Source organism: Semicossyphus pulcher, unplaced genomic scaffold, assembly GCF_022749685.1.
Source record: "Semicossyphus pulcher isolate SPU_LCO1_2020_fin unplaced genomic scaffold, fSemPul1.0.p SCAF_10, whole genome shotgun sequence".
NCBI lineage: Eukaryota > Metazoa > Chordata > Actinopteri > Labriformes > Labridae > Semicossyphus > Semicossyphus pulcher.
In genome coordinates this window covers 1,007,294-1,024,570 of record NW_027211604.1, presented here as the reverse complement: position 1 = coordinate 1,024,570, position 17,277 = coordinate 1,007,294, and positions in this window count along the sequence as shown.

Genomic DNA, 17,277 nt, shown 5'->3' with positions numbered 1-17,277 from the left:
AATCATCCCAACCCACATTCTGAGAGGAAAAACAGACACACACACACACACACACACACACACACACACACACCAGTGGCGGCTGTGCTGTGCCATGCTCAGTTTGTAACAACCATCCCACTACGATTTGACACAAACTACAGGACACCAGTGCTTTGTGAAAAAGTGTTATTATTAATTCCAAACAAAAACAAACAGATAACAGAATACTGCACACACACACACACACACACACACACACACACACATATATATATAAAATCTATATACAAAGAAATGGGTAAGGGGAACGTGTGCATGTGTCTGTGTTATCTTATTTATACAAGCATTTTGCCCTTCTGGTGAAGGTTTTACCTTTTTCACTTGCTTGTTGGTTGATTTTAATATCTGGCTGATCCGGTCCAGTTTCTTTAATCCGTCATTTTTCACTTAACCAATGTACCAGAGCGGAACTAACGAGCTGAGGCGTTGTTGCGCTCTGGTCTCCTAAGGCTGGCGCTCCCGCTCTCTCCTCAGAGGAATTTTGGGAAGAGACATGACGGTTGTGTCTTCATTCCTCCGAATTTTAAATGAAATGTTACCGGTGTTACCAGAGTTGTGTTGTTGTACGTGTGTTTGATTACGTGTAGAAGGCGGGAGTGTAGAGCTGCACGTGATTGTCACCTCATCAGCGGGGCGAATAATTAGGCTAACTGTGTACAAGCGTGATTTATAACGCTAAGGCCCTGAATACTTGACTAATATAGAACATATGTGTAAAAAGATGTTTTGTTCATAAGACACTTCTGTGGGTTGTGGAGTTTGTTATTGAGGGACAATAAGTTACTGTTTAAACTGTGAATCATCTTCAGTAGCTAACACTCTCTGTCTCATGTGATGGATGTGATTTAAGTTCACAAATCTTTGGTCAGAACAGTGTGAACACAACTTTAAGACTTTGAGTCAAAACCCCCACAAATAGCTCCAGTGAAGGAGTTGAGTACTTTCTCACCTCTGTCTTTCTGTTACCTGCACACACCTCCACATCATCACCTCACCTTAACATTCCTCACACACCACAAACACACTCACACACACACAGAACAATTTTCAATTTCCATTTCTGATTCCTGACCTCTGATAATTGGCGAGCCGGCTGACTGATGGCTGCCCGAGCGCGGCGGTCCTCCTGTCACCTGCAGCGACGCGGCTCAGCGGTGAATTATTCATGTCTAATATCATTATGTAGGCACTGCTTGTCATAACAATCTAGGCTGGTGGAGGGAAACTCAATCTGCCGCCCCTGCCCCCACGCAGACAATGCTTTTTAATTATTGATACGGACTAATTGACTACAGGATTCGCGGGGCACAGTTACTTTTGTTCCCCTCGCAGCTCGCCCCGCTCCTTCAAGAAACAATCTTATTAGGAGGCCAGCCCTCCCCGATGCCCCCATGTCAGCAAATTAGCAGGGAGGACGACCCCGCTCTCTCTCTCTCTCACCTCTTCCCCTCCTCTTCTCACACCTTCTCCGTCCTCATCATCCACCTTTTTCTCCCTTTTCACTCAGAATTTAAGATTCTCCTCCTCCTCCTCTCCTCACCTCGACATCGGACACCAGTTAATTAAAACGGGACAAGAAAGGTAGACGGAGAGTCGACGTGGCCGCACATCACTATTCGCAGCACACCTCCCTGCCAGCGCAGGTTAGCTTCAGCAAAGTCTGCGTGCTAATGGACAGAGAGAGGATGGAGGTGAGAGACGGCTGAAGGTTAATAGAGTTTAATTAGGGTCAGCGTGACGGTCCGAGGCTGCGCTCTGCAGGGCCAACCTCGCCGCTTTACTGTTGTTAACGTTCATTAGCATATCATTTAATAACTGCACACCTCTTCCCTGCCTTATTCTATATACCTGCAGAACCAAGGCAGACTTTCTGTGACCTCTCTAGAAAGCTTGAATCCATTGGTTTTGTTCCTGTAGTGTGGAGAGCAACGATACGACCCAAACAGCACACCACGCACTAACAGAGTCGTCCACCAACAACCAGAGTCCGACTCTCACAGCTGGAAATCTCACTAAACCTCTCACGCTCAAACGAGACTTTAGAGTAAACAAACATGGCGGACGACGGGCCTTAAAATGTATAATTTTTTTTTTTTTTTAATATGTGCTAAATAAATAAATCGAAATCTTAAACAGGTCAGGTAAAGCTATTTGACCTCTAATGACCTCTGACTGATGCTAAGTCAATAGAGATAAATCTGTTGTTTCTTTGAGCTGATTGTATGACGGCGGATTGTTAAAAAAAAACAGAGCCTGAGGAGTAATACTCAGAGAAAAAGCTCAAAAGTCTGAGATTAAAGTTGTAAATGTGCCAGAAAAAATGGCAACTTCATGAGATGATAAAGTCATAAACTTGTGTGAAACAAATCGTGTTCATAGGAACCTTTTTGAGCCGCGGCCCCCCAAACAGTCGGTTGTGGTTCACGGCCCCCTCCCTCTGATTCACCTGTCCCTCCTCTCTGCCCTGCTGGCTCTGCTGCTCACACAGGCGTGCATGACAGGGAGCTCGGAGCACATTTAGCCTCTCTGCACACAAGAAGCAGACTGCATATAGGAGAAAGACTAACGCCACAGGATCCGTGTCCGGCGTGTTCCATCTGTGCCGCCGTTCTGGTCCGTCAGACGGTGCGAACCCTCGCCCACAGGAAGCGTGTCTGATCTGCAGCGCAGCGGAGCGCTGGCCCAAGCAGCTGGATTCGCGAGATCACAAGATCGCGGGAGAACTACATTATCGTGCGAGAATTGTGAAATCACGCGACAACATCAACGTTAAACAGAGCAACACACAAACAACAGTTCAGCTGAGGGTGAGCGACCCTCTGCTGCAGAAACATACGTTTCTATGCTCCCTGTTTGCCCCAGGAGTTACATCACACATGACAGTTACCCTCGACCTCATGACGGATGCTAACAGGAAACACACCTGCATTACAGACAAAACTACTTTAGATCAGTGGTCTCAGTCGTTTTGTTGTCTGGATGGAGGCGTACACAACAAACAACTAGATTAAGTGTGTCAGGCTTGGGTGGTGGTCCAGAGAGTTATCGTGCGCAAATGTTTGATTTTATAATCTCATAAATTTGCAAATTTTACTTTTTTCTGGCACATTTACAATTTTAATCTCAGAATGTTTCTCTTCTCCTCCACCGTCGTACTGCCTGCCTGTCCGGTCATGTTGAAACCTTAATCTGAGCTCAAACCTGCTGTGTGGAGCGACGGGAGAACCCCAGGTTTCAAAGCAAAACACACACACACACACACACACACAGACACACGCACACACACACAGACACACATGGAGCATGTTTAGGGAGGCAGCTCAGGTGTTAGTGTGAGGTCTGAGGAGAAGACAGACGGTCGTATTGTGTCTGGAATACTTAGTTTTTATTGGAGGAAACCAAACATCACAGAGCTTTGAAGTTCAGTGTAAACAGGAGAGTGTGTCTGTGTCGGTGTGTGTATCTGTAAGCGAATGTAGCCGTGTATGATTGTGAGCAAAATAAGTATACCTCTGTGTGTTTGCATGTGTTCTCCTTTGTATGTGTGTGTTGTTCTCTGGGGCTTTTAAGTTAACTTTATCGCATGAAGGCAGTGAGCGCCGAGGAGTCAGTGGAACATCAAAGAGAGGAAACGTTGGCTATATGTTCAACATTCAACTTCTCGTCCTTTACTCTGCTTGTTCATTTTTAACTTTAGCTTCTTTTGCATTTCAGACCTCACTTCAGGAATAACTGCAGACTACTCTGACAAACTAAACAATGCAATCACAAACAAAGGATTTATTAGAAAGGATGCATTTTAAGCTTTGAAATGAACTAAAAAAATGCCTCATAAATGCAACAACTGTCGGTCTCATCAAGTTTCAAGAATGAAATTGGGTAATCCCAGCTACAATCAGTGGATACATGGAGTGTGAATAAACTACACTACTGCACGCCCTCAAAATAAAAGTGCAGCACATATCCGCGACTTTGTTGTAACGTATTGTGTTTCTTCTGCAGTTCAGCTAATCCATTATTTAGTTACTTTTTCATAAACAGTAATCTGTCACTGGAAAATAAATCAACTGTGTCAGTGCGCATGTGTAGCTAGCTAACTCAGCTAGCGAGCTGTCAGAGAGGACAGCGTTTACTTTGTGGAAATATTCACATTGTTCTGAATGTTTGGGCGAAAGGGACGAGAACAACATGACGCTGAAATGTAAGCTGTGTCTCGTCAGCTGTGAAGAGCTCGACTTCAAATGTGAAGAAGCATCTGCAGCTAAACACAGCTCCACAACACTGGTGGGACTAAGAGCCTGTGTTGTATTGTTGTCATGGGGTCATACTGTACATACAGTAATGTCATACTGCGTCTGTCAGTCCTGTTATCAGACTGCACAGTTACAGATTACGGGCCGTAAACGCGGCGATGCAATGAAGATAGAGTCGATACATTCAAAGGTAGACGAACAGCAGGCTACACGCCGTCCTGACGATATAACACACGTGGAACAAGGCGCAAAGAAGGTTTAATTTTTAGTGACGCAAAAGTAATCTAACGTGTTACTTTACTCAGGAGGTAACGCAGCGATTATGATACAAGCCACGCAGCAAGGAAGGAAAGAAGTAAGAAGCCCCCTTTTACACTTTATCCCCTGCAGGACACTCGGTCATGCCTTGTTCAACTGTTCCCTGTTTGCAGAAATCCTTGGTGCTTCATCTTGGAGCCTTAACGATGACTGACCAGACGCAGCGTGGTCGTTTAAAAATGCCCTCACATCATTAAAAAACCAAGAAAAACTGAAGCACAACGTCTCGGACAGCTACTGATGTTCAATGTAGTTTTTTATTTCTCATTTCTATGTGTCAGATCAGCTGCATGTTGCAGCTTCTGAGGCACAGATGGCATGAGTTATGCTCCTCGTCTTTGTGTCGTCCACAGCATCAGCAGCCATCGAGATGATGGAGACGGTTTTATTCACAGAGAGAAAGGTGGAGTGAGCCGCCTCTCTCCTCCTCTCGTCTCCCTTCAAGAACAAGCTCATGGATGGAGAAGAAACGGGCCGAGCTTCTGGATTAAAACAGCTACACTGTTTGAACATTGTCTGAAAATGAGACGGCACTTGCAAATTTAATGGAGCGAGTGTTTTTGAAAAATTAAAGCTTTGTTCAGCGTATCATCGCCTCCGACTTCCCCTCTCATCTTATCACTGACAAATCTGCCTTCTTCTTCTCTCCGCTCAGTGATTTAGTGAGATGAGATAAAAACGAGGCCTCTGAGATTCAGGATCAAGGTGTTTGTATCGTTCGTTCACTTCCTGCTCTTAACAATCAGACGAGCAGAGATAACCACGTCAGAAGGAAGCCTTCGGTTCTTTGCAGGCTAAAATATTAATTTTCTTTAAACATGCTGTCGAATGCAAAGACGGCAGACGGCTGAAAGTAGGGCAGGGCTGCAGCTGGCGGAGAGAGGTTGAAGAATACCAGACGGAGAAACAGAGAGAGAGAGAGAGAGGCTGGAAACAAACAGATGCCCAGACATACACACAGACAGACTCGCACAAATGAAGGCAACATGCGGTCTCATGGCCAAAGGGTCTCCTCCGATGGTCTTGACAGGAAACCAGTTGGGACTCCAGGATGTCACTGAGCCAAACCGCTGGACAAACACAAACCTCACCTGGAATATTATATCTTCCAGATACGTCGGAAAATGAAACGCCCTCCCAGAAAGTTTGGATTAACTTGCCGCCACATCCAGCGACTCAAGGTTGACCAGTACCCAATCTCAGAAGACATCGGCTGTAGTCTGATGGCGATATATCCTCTGGGAGCAACGCCGGACATGTCAGACTTCCTGCCAAGACTTCCTTCTCGGTGTGCTGCATTGTTTACAGTCCAGTTAGCAGCTTGAGCAGCGACCGTGTGTTCCAGATGTGTCTCCTAAATAAACGCTGTCATCTCTCAGTTCGTCCCATCCCCCGGAGGAGCGCCCGTTCATCTGTCTGTGCTGAGTCTCAGTCTCACTGTAAACAGGAAGTTACACAGAGGCTGCACTCTGGCTTACTGCAGCGGGATGAAGCCCAAACAGAAACAGATTCTCTTGTGATCGACTTTAATTAACGGCTCTTCAGTTTGCTGAAAGAACAACATCATGATGCAGATTAGGAACAACGTGAAGCTTTGTCAGGTCTGTCCTCAGGAGGAGAAGAACACTACTTTAACATGAGAAGATTGGTGAACGTTTGTTGCGTTCGAGGAAGTCGGGAAATCTAAATGCTGAACGGCTTTCATGACACAGCAGATTTGTGTGAAGTGAATTTTTGATCTAGAACAGATTGTCAGCTGTTAGCAGGCAGATGTCTGTTTATAGAGATTAATAAGAAGACAAATCGTCGCCTGCTTCTGCTCTCCACACAGACTGTTTGTCCTGTGAACACCAAAGCCTGCTGATACGTGATTGGTCAAAACTATTCTCATACAAGTACCCTATCAGATGATCTGCTAGGTCGGGCTCGTCTTGGCACCAGGATTTCTGTAAGTATGTATGGTTACCTGTCCTACCTCAGCTGACATCTGGTTAACTACAGTGGTATGAATCCAAAATACACCAATATTATGATGTAATTGTAACAAACGGGCTGGAAGGACGCTGAGAAACACAAACCGTGTTGAAGATATGTAAAAAGTGACAACAACTTTTAAAATGTTTTTAACAATTTGTGGAAAAATATCAGGACATGCGGTGAATCTCAACGCTGTTGGGCTTTTTAGATACACACATTATTGCTCATTGAGTCAATGTGTGTGTGTGTGTGTGTGTGTGTGTGTATGTGCATCCTAGAACAGGCAGTATTGCCACTTTCATCCTGTAAAATGTCCAACTGCCATGACTCCCATTAAGACCTGTCCCGGGACACTGAACACACATATACACACATATGGGCCTTCACTAAGTGGCTCCCCATCTTGCACTCTGCATCTTCGGCCCCTTCACGTACTCAGACACACACACACACACACACACACACACACACACACAATACACACCACAAATACATACAGACACATGCATGCAACACACAACCATCCATGTAGACACCAGCAGCGCCATGTCAGGAATGAGGGAAAACACAAGGGATGGAGAGAGGCGACTACTCTGAATTACACACACACACACACACACACACACACACACACACACACACACACACACACACACACACACACACACGCACGCACGCACAAGCTAATGCCGCCCTCCTGCTGGCCTCTGAGGAATAGCCATGTCACAATCAAGAGGCTCCCTGGCCCTAATCTGCTTTTTAGGGCCCCGCCACAAACACTCATCTGCATAATCGAGACGACAAGTGTGGAGAGGGTGAAAGAGCAACAGAGGGAGGGAGGAGGAGGGAGAGAGGGGAGGATGGAGAAAGGATAGATGGAAAGAAGATGGCCCGAACCATGGAGGGAGGTTAGAGAGAAGGGGAGAGGAGGAGAGTGCAAAGTGGGGTGTTGACAGGAAAAATAGACCGAGGAGGGGGACAAGGTGAGGATGAAGAAGGAGAGAAGGAAAGAGTGCAACAGAAAAATGGGAGGAGGAGAGGAGGAGGAGGAGGAGGAGGGAGGATGGGTGGCCATGATGAAAGGAAAGCAAGAAGGAAGTGAAGGTGTGTGCGGGAGGACAAGGCGTGTGTCTGATATTGGTTATGACAGTCACACCTGCCGCCCCTCTCCTCCTCCTCATGTTTCTCTTGTACATCAGAAGTCATTAACCACCAACTGAAGGGGTGAGGCTGCATTTAATCCTCCCGATCTCACCCCTTTCCTCCCTCTCTTGTGTTCCTCCATCTTTAATCTCCATGTTTCCCTCTCTCAAATTCGTTTCCTTCCTAACATCACTGGAAATCTTTCCAGGAGGTTGAAAAAGGCGTGTTTGTGTCCACACTAACTTCCCAGCCAACAGCCCTGTAAACCTTCATGTTCTCCACCCAACACAGGAAGTTGGAAGGATGCATTTGCAGTTATAAAGTCGTTTATAACATTAACTGTTTTCAGTTCATGAGGTGTGTCTAGGGGTGTGGTTGTTTGGGGCGTCAGTAGTCAGAGTGTGGGCCTCTGACTCTCGTGTGAGTGCGCGCACTGCAGCCGGCGAACCAGACCATTCTGGGAGCTCATGTTTTATTTGCTAACCCAGATGTCTCTGTTCATCCTGCTGTTCAGACAGATTTCCAGCCGACCTAGTCTGGGTCGGGCCAATCACAACCGTGTCATTGATGACTGTACAGAGGAGGGCTGTTAAGGCATTTCTGTAGGCATTCAAGATGGCTGCTGCTGATGTGAAACGTTGTATCGCGTCAGTGTTCAGCAAACAGAAGAGAAGCGAACAACTGTACCTAAAGTTTAGAAACATGTTTTTGCCATGTATCGGATAAGATTAGGTAAAAGTTTAATTTGCTAGATTGCTCCCATGGATAGAGCACTTTGAAATCTCAGTGGCCATCGTTGTTGGTCGACCGGTTGCTCTCATGGAGGAACACACCTCTGGGAATCCCTGCTTTGCAGCCCGGAGTCCACAATGAGACAGTGATGGTGAGAGCTTAATCTGGTGTCTCAGAGTCCTGGATGTTGGTGTCCACGGTTTTCACAGCCTCATGGAGATGGTTTTGGATGAAGTTCAGGTGATCATGCAAAGCCAAACATCTTTGTATAACCTATACATTGGATTTCTGAATTAGCAATAAGCCTAGAAGCCCATCAATATGTACTAAGGCTAGCTTCCTGCATGTTGTAGTGTTGAGTTAACATCCTTCTTCCGACGCTCACCACCTTGTCAGGTGTTTCATTCTTGGTTCTATCCAATTACATCCAGAACTATTTGATCTGCGGCAGTTGATAACACCTGGAAATTGATGGACTAATTAGATCTAGACTCATGTGCATTAGAGGATTGAAATGGCAACGTCTACAGCAACTCCTAACTTCCTTTTCGTCTGTTACACACCCGTGTTTAGAATTTCAACCTAAAAACCAAAGGTGTTTGACTTGTTTAGGATGATGGGGTGGCACTTGAGATAGAGGTGGCCTGTACCAATCCCGGCAGCTCCACTGTTGGGTGAAGATTTTGTCTCTCTCACATGTTCTTGGACGTTATCTGTGAAAGGTAAAGGGAAGATGACGTTTTGGCCGTTCTGTGTTGTGCTTGAAGTAAACTTTGCTTTATTAACATTCAACCAGCTCCGTGCTCTTCCCCTGTGGCTCTGTGGAAGAGTCAGTCGTCTCCCAATCAGAAGGTCGGTGGTTTGATCCCCAGCTCCTTCACTGAACCCCAAATTGCTCCCAAAGGTGTGAAGCCATTGGAGTTTGAATGAGTGTGGCTAAATCCTGATTTGAGATTGGCACTTTCCATAGCAGCCTCAACCAACCAAGTGTATGAATGTGTGTGTGAAAGGGTCAGTGTGAGGTAGTGGACAAGCACTTATACCTTTGACCATCTATTGACCAAGTCCACTAATGTCGTATAAACAGCCCAGTAATAAGGTTGATTCTTCAGTTTCAGGGAGCAGATCCTCAGAAGAAAACAGATGAGCTGTATCACCAGTGAGCATGTTAAAAGTGAGAGTAACCTTTTTCTGTCAGCACAGCTCGATCTTTAAATGCTCTCTGGGTGTCCTCAGTCTCTCCCTCTCACACATGCAGATGTATTCACACAGTCTGTTCTCTCCACACCGCTCTCTCTTCCTTTTCCTTTACCATTGCGTCTCTGCTTCTCTTTTGCATATAATACACGTCGCTCGGCTCGGCGAGTCCAGCTGCCGCGTTAAAGAGAGCCGAGCGGAGCTCAGGGTTCAGGACCCCAGCCGAGGCCGGCATGCAGAACGGGGATAAGAGGACGCCTAATTGAGGGCCCTTTAAAATTCCCACAGAGGACCAATCATGGTTTTCATCTGGGGCTACGCGGGGCTGAGAGGGGCCAGCGAGGGCCTCTCAAATGGAGGAAAGTGACAAAGAAGATGTGGAGCTGCCCTGAGACCTTGGGCATAAATCTGCACATGGAGAGATTTTTAAGTCAAAAAGATCCATTTTATCTAACAGGCGCCATAAATTCAGTTGCTGGGATAATGTGATAGTTAAATATAACCACACCGTTTCCACACAGACGAGAGTTCTTCAATCGCAGAGATCGCTCAGACTCTCGTTGCTTCATGTTGCCATTGGCGGATTTTGGTTTTAAAAATAAGATTTCCAAAGAGTATGAGATATTTGGGGAATCCAGCAGGTCATAAGTTAAAGTCCTGCTCATTTCCTGAACTGAAAACGTATCGTGGCTGATGGTTGGTGCAGCTAAAGGCTCGGACTTAGATCAGCCTCTGTATGAAACTGAACTTACATAAATATCCAGTCCATGGACAGTAATCAACTACAACTTCCAAGAAGCATTTCAACATGAAGCATCCAAACTTTTTAAATATAACATTTACTGGAATTTGAAAGCAAATTTGAGAAAACAAGTGTTGGGATTAAAAACCAAAATCCATGCAGGCATTAGGATCCTTCCAAGCCTTTTGCAGCGCAGCTTGCAGAGATTCATTCTCCCTTTATGGCAAATTAGATGTTGAGCCAAATGCACAGACATATAACCGCTTCTGAATTTATTTCTTTGGACTTTGAAGACAAAAAAATGGAATGAAAACAGCGTCTGAAGGCTAAATTGGTAACCCATCCATCCATGCTTTAGAACAGTGGTGTGCTTCCATATAAGCAGCTCAGATATTAAGAGGGTAGTATAGCTCTAACACTGAATCAGATCTAATTTCTCAGTTAGACTCCTCCTCCTGAACATCTCCTGAATAACCAGATCTCTGAATGAGACTGTTTGTCCAATTAAAACTGGTATCCCTGCTTTCCTTCTTCAATCTGCATCTTTATGCAGAGCTATGGATCCATCACGACTGATTCACGTATCCTAACATAATATTTACTACGCAGCGCTCGCAGACATGATGCATGCTAACAACTGCATGCATATTGCATCAGCCCGACATATGTTTTCAGGGAATATCTCTTTTATGCATTAATATAAATCCTCTGGAGTTTCTGGTGCAACACGGCATGGTGAGCAACGGAGGCGCAGAATAAAGCAATCAAAACGGAGAGACATATTGAAGCTCCGTGATGCTTCTTATGTTTATAGACGACTATAAGGGAATCCTCGTAGGACAGAAGGACCTGCTGTAAGGTACCTGGAAGGAGGGAGGAATCACCTGAAAGGACCAAGTGTTGCTGGTTAAACTCCATGAAGGAGGCGTAAGGATAAGGACAAAGGATGAGTCCTAATGAACTTGGTTATATCTGACCAGTGCATGGAGAAGGACATCTTTCTTTAACCCAAACAAGAAGTGTTCTTGCTGCACGCCAAAGCCCCCTTAACTTTGAAACTACTCGCAATGCAACAGGATACTTTCTCTACCGATACTTTCTGGTCCTCTGCCCACAGTATCGGTCCGTTAACAACCCCATAAATACACATGTGCCATCCAGGTGTGTCGCTACACCATCTTGGAGCATGCTCTAATCCACGATCCACAAACCCCTCCTCTTCCTCCACTTGTAGAAAAAGTTGCATTGCGTGGAGGCGGGTGAGGGAGCAGCCGAGGAGGGTTGATGGGTGAGTTCATGTGTGTGTGTATTGCACGAGGGGGGAGATACTGGGGGTGGGTCGGCGTTGGGAGGGTGTTTCCCCAGCGGGACGCATTAACAAGCCCATCCAGTTAAATGTAGCCCCTGCATTACCTAATGTACCGGCCCTTCTCCAGCAGTGTAGGAGACAGCAGCATCCATTATTGATCAGATGGAGCTTCGCCTGTGAAGCTGGAAGCCTGGTGGAGGGAGAGAGATGGAGATGGAGATGGAGGGAGGGGAATGGGGGGGGTGTAACAAACTAAGAAGGAGGGGGGAAGAGAGGGAGAAAGAGGAGAGAGATTTGTAGCGAAAGGGTGATAAGTTGAAGAGATAAAAATGAGGACCCTGCTGTCATCACTCTCTTCATCAGTCGTCTCCCAGAATCCTCTCACTTCCTGTCGTCTTCAGTCACATCTCCCACCCACTCATCAACTCCCTCCCTCCTCTTTCAGTCCCCGTCTCTCTATCCAACTCTCCATGTTTCTCTTGTCTATTATAGGTGATTTGTAAGCATCGATCACGTCTCGTCCCGGGTGACAAGAAGCTCGGCATGGCGTCGTTCACATCATCATCATCCACATCATCTCGGCCATGTTTTCTTTCAATTGCGCTCTCCTCCGATCACTCTGCCGTCCTTCGTTTTATCATCCTTCCCTCCTTCCCTCCCTCGTGAGTTCGGCTTGGGGTAGAATTTGAATTTCACAGAAAGTCATCGGAGATTTGATTTGGTTTGTGCTCAGTTTGTTGAGAGGGGGAGTTGGGCTTCTTATTTCTCTCTCCGTCTCTCTCCGTTGTTTGTGTTTCAATCTCCACACTGACATTCAAAATAAGCATTAGCTTAAAATCTTGAAGTTTGCCATCAGCCACTGTATTTGCAGTCCAGTTGTTCTGGATGATTTCAACTCTGCCATCTTGCTATATTGCCAGAAGCAGCGTTCCTTTTGCCTCTTTGGCTCCAATTTTGATAATTTGATGTTTTAATTTAATATCTCGATTGTCTCTTGATTTGCTTCCTGTCTCTTAAACATTCCCGCTAGGCGACGCAGATTTCATGCTGCTTGAATTTGTGTCGTTCACACTTTTATGAATCTTATTTTCTTCAACTCGAGCAACAAAATGACATGACGCTGTTCTGGAATTCAGATTACTAACATCTTTAGATTCCATCAGTAACGGCCGATCCAAACTCCTCACAAGTAAGTTACATGTTTACAGAACAGATCAAGAAGTTACGTCGATCAGTACGACTTTATTTTTGCACCCATTGTTTATTTCAGTCAATTGGTTTATTTTGGCGGCTTCACAGCAGTGCAGCGGTTAGCGCTGTCGCCTCACAGCTAGAAGGCCCCTGGTTCAGATCCCGGTTCAGACGTAGTGGGCCTTTCTGTGTGGAGTCTGCATGTTCTCCCTGGCTCTCTCTTCCAGGTACTCCGGCTTCCTCCCACAGTCCACAGACATGCTCGTGAGTGTGAAAGGTTGTCTGTCTCTGTGTGTCAGCCCTGTGATTGACTGGCGATCAGTACAGGCACTTCTCGCCCAATGACAGCTGGGATAGGCTCCAGCCCCCCGTGAACAGGATAAGCCATATTGATGATGGATGGATGGTTTGTTTTGGGTTCATATAGCTGCCAGATTGCAGACGACTTTTGACTTGCTAGTTCACCCACTGGGAAAGATGGACCGGCGCGGACCTGAGCTCGGAGCTAAAAGGCCATCAGATCGGCTTCTGATCTTCCTCAAGTAGCTGAAAGCAGCAAAAGAGTTCACCCAGATACACATCCTGGAGAAGCCGCTGGAATGAAGCTAGCTGTTCCAGGAAATGGTTTGAACCTAGACATGCTGGCCGTCGACAAATCTCGAAGGTTTATACTCGCAGATTTTGTTAAACCAAGACTAAAAATCTTCCTGCGGTCGGAGTCACCAAACAACAAGGCAGAAGCCACCAAAGGTGTGTGAACGTTTTGGTCAGTTTTGTGTGTTTATGTTTCCGAGTCTTGTTTTTACTCGTCCGTGTGCATTTACATTAGACTGTTTTCTGTGTGTGTGTGTGCCTCTTCATTATGATGAGTGTGTGTGTGTGTGTGTGTGTGTGTGTGTGTGTGTGTGTGTGTGTGTGTGAGTGTGTGTGTATGAACCAGAGTCGACCGGGGGGAAGGCTGAATTATTGATGGAGTTTCAGTGCAGAATTGTGTGACAGTTAGCTTTAATTTCCCATTTAGCTGGAATAGGGAGAGACAACAGTGTGCTAACTAATCAATACAACACAGTGTAGCAAGGCAAGCATACATATAAGGAGGTTCCTGTGATAACACATGAATACACTCAGTGAAGTATCTCTGACACACACTACATGAGCTCACAGGCTGTCGACTCTGACCTGCTCTCTAACACACGCTGTCCTTTACCAGGGATGATCGCCATGGACACCAGAACAGACCTTCTGTTCCCATCTTGGTGCAAAAGCAACAAGCACTGATAGGGCTCTACTTACCTGTTGGATGCTCCTGATCCACCTGCTCAAAGGTGTTTTACTTATTTAGTCTGACCAATCATCAGGACAGTGAATCGGAAGTTGCTCCATGGTTACCCCTCCACGACTCCCCAGTGTTGTTGTTATGGCTGCCTTCAGATGGATGTGAAGTCATGTACATCATATGCAGGTGCATGTCTTTTTCTATCTTTCTCTTTCCTTCCCACACCTCAGCTGGGCTGAGACAGACCTCCTGTACATGACATACCATGTCGAAAGCACTAGCCAGGCTGGAGATATACTTGCTTTTAACTACATGTTAGTGTGCGCATGATGGCTGCCTCGTGTGCCCTGCGTCTGTTTGGAGCGTCGGCTGTGCACATCCTTAAAATTAATGCTACAGTCGCAAGATGCAGTCTGCACATGAACAGTAGGGGCAGTCAGTGTTGTCAGATTGGGCTTCTTTTGATGACCTTGGGCTGCGGGAAAATAGTGTTGGGCTGGTAGAGGAATTTTGGGCAACATTTGAACACCAAACAAGCCGTCATTTTGTTTTGTTTTGTCACACACCGTGACATAGATTTTCTTTTTACGTTTCTTAAATCAGAAATATTAATTTAAGTCACATTTTATGACTAAAAATGCCTAAATTATATCTTATTTTAATATTTTAGGTGCATTTCATGTCATATTCATTTATTTATATTTGATTTTGGCAGTTTCATTCCTCCATAATCCTATAGTTTTTAAATAGATTGGATTTTGGTGTCACATTTCATGTCGGTATTTGATCACTTGTGGTTTGGCCATGACGCCAGACGGTTGTCTAGTTGCACTCTTTTTAGGTTGCGATAGCTATTTATCTAACATTTTACCTTTGGTTATTTGATGCAGATATAGCAGATAAGCTTTATATGCTTCTGATCTGTTTTCTATGTAATGGTTTTAAGGTTTTACAGGTTTCTGGAAAGGTTATGATTTGCTGGAAACTGCCAATCAGATCTGGCAACACTGGGGGCAGTGTCGAGGCAGAGGGGATGCGACAGGGTCGACACAGCAGCAGGGACAACGATGGCAGAAAGTTCTGAAGACGAGCTGATAGACCGAGTCCTCAATGATCCACTCTACTTGTAGAGTTTTTTTAGTGGTAACTTAATGATCCGAATACTTCCTTCCACACAAAGAAAACTTTCAGTCCGTGAAACTCTGCTGTTCTTCTCTGAATGAATAACACGATTTTAGATATTTCCTCCCCCCTCCCCCCTCCCCCCTCCCTCCTCTCGTCTCTCTGTATCGATCTCCACCTGAAGTCGGATGATGATCGGAGCCGCTACGCCTCAAAGAACAATTAATTGTGCATGTGATCGATGTTCATCCAGAAATCAATACACTCTCCTCTTCTCTGTCTCTTTGAGTGTATCAGTGTTTGTGTGCGCACGCATGTTGGTGTGCAAAGAATGATGTGTGTGTGTGTGTGTGTGTGTGTGTGTGTGTGAGAGAGTGTGTGCACTGGCTTGTGTTATATTTCCTCTTCCTGTACGATAGTTTGCAGACACCTGGGCTGTTTTTATGTTACCTTTCTCGGTTGTTTTGTTCATAAGACAAAAGGTCGGAGACATTCTGCATTTAACTCTAACTTTTTAACGTTTCAGTTGAGATATTGTAAAGATGTATTTCATCTATATCTGTTTTCTTGTCACTGACTGAGAGTGATACTGCATTGACGTGGATTGGGGGGGTCGAGGCCGGCAGACATGACCGCCAACATTAACTGTAAAAGACGTCTGTGTAAAGACACGGGACTGCACGGGACTTCAAACACAAGACAAACTAAAACTGTTTCATCTCCATCATCTTGTTTTCATAATCAAATAAAAGGTAAAATTCTTATTGGAAAAAAAGCCGAGCCCGACTTTTTGTCATATCTCACAGGTGCTTTGTTCTATCATTCCCATTCCTCATGCTCCTGTTGGTCGTCCTCGAGTCTTCTCGATCTAATTTTCGGGAAGTGTCAAAGGAAAACTACTTACTTCAATAAATACATGTGCTCAATATGTTTTAGCTGCGGCCTTTATGAACAGTTTTTCGGACCTGCTTTGGCATTTCAATCAGCGAGCGTCTTCCCATTGACAGACATTTAAAAACTGTTTCAAAAGAGATTTTTTTTTCACTGACTAGTTGAGGATTAAATGTTTATGTTTAGACCAGATTTCAGCAGGAAATCTGCTTCTGTCACGAAATTCATCACTAATCCAACTCAACATTTAGCTGCTGAAATGATTGTGTGAGTGAGCCGTGCATCGCAGTCACCAACAACAGTTTGACTCACGAGAGCTGCGTTCATCACGGTCAGCGACAGAGGTCCTCTAAAATACATCTTCCTGTCAGTTACGAATCACCTCCGTCAGCCTTCACAGTCAGAGCTGCACATGCTCAGTCTGCTTGTTTCTTCTTCTGTGGGGAATGTTCAAAACTGCTTCCTTTACGACGTCTCTGAACCTTCTTGTTAACATCACACAGCCCAGAAAGCGTGTAGACGGGATGTGACCCACCGCTGCAAAAGAGAAACGTCGCTACCATCATCACTTTCGTCACCCTTTCATAACATGACATGAAAGTATTTTCAACATTATCAAACAAAGACGTGTTTCTGATACGATGTCGTAACCGACGTTCAGACCTGATTTCAACCTGTTTCAGCATTAAAGTCCCGGGTTGGTGCTCACTGGGTTCATTCTCTTCTGTCCATCCAAGTTGTTTTTTGTGTATGTTTGTAACCTGTAGATAGAGCTTTCTGGCCCGGTGTGCCATTTGGATCCACAAGCCCACAACCTGCACAATATAGTAGCCCTCCTGACATTCACAGTCCCAATGGGCTGATTACTTTCTATGTAGAGTCTCGCAGTAATCTCCATCTCCAGCCACACTTTGGATACTGCTGTTAACAACACGTTACATGCTAACTGCTGCACTCGCGACAGAGCAGATGTCATTCTAGAACACGCTAACCAACGTTAGCTAGCTACCGTGGACTATTAAAATGCTTTTAATAGTCCGTACTCCTGGTCAAGCAGCAGGAAAAAGGGCAACAGTTGATCAGA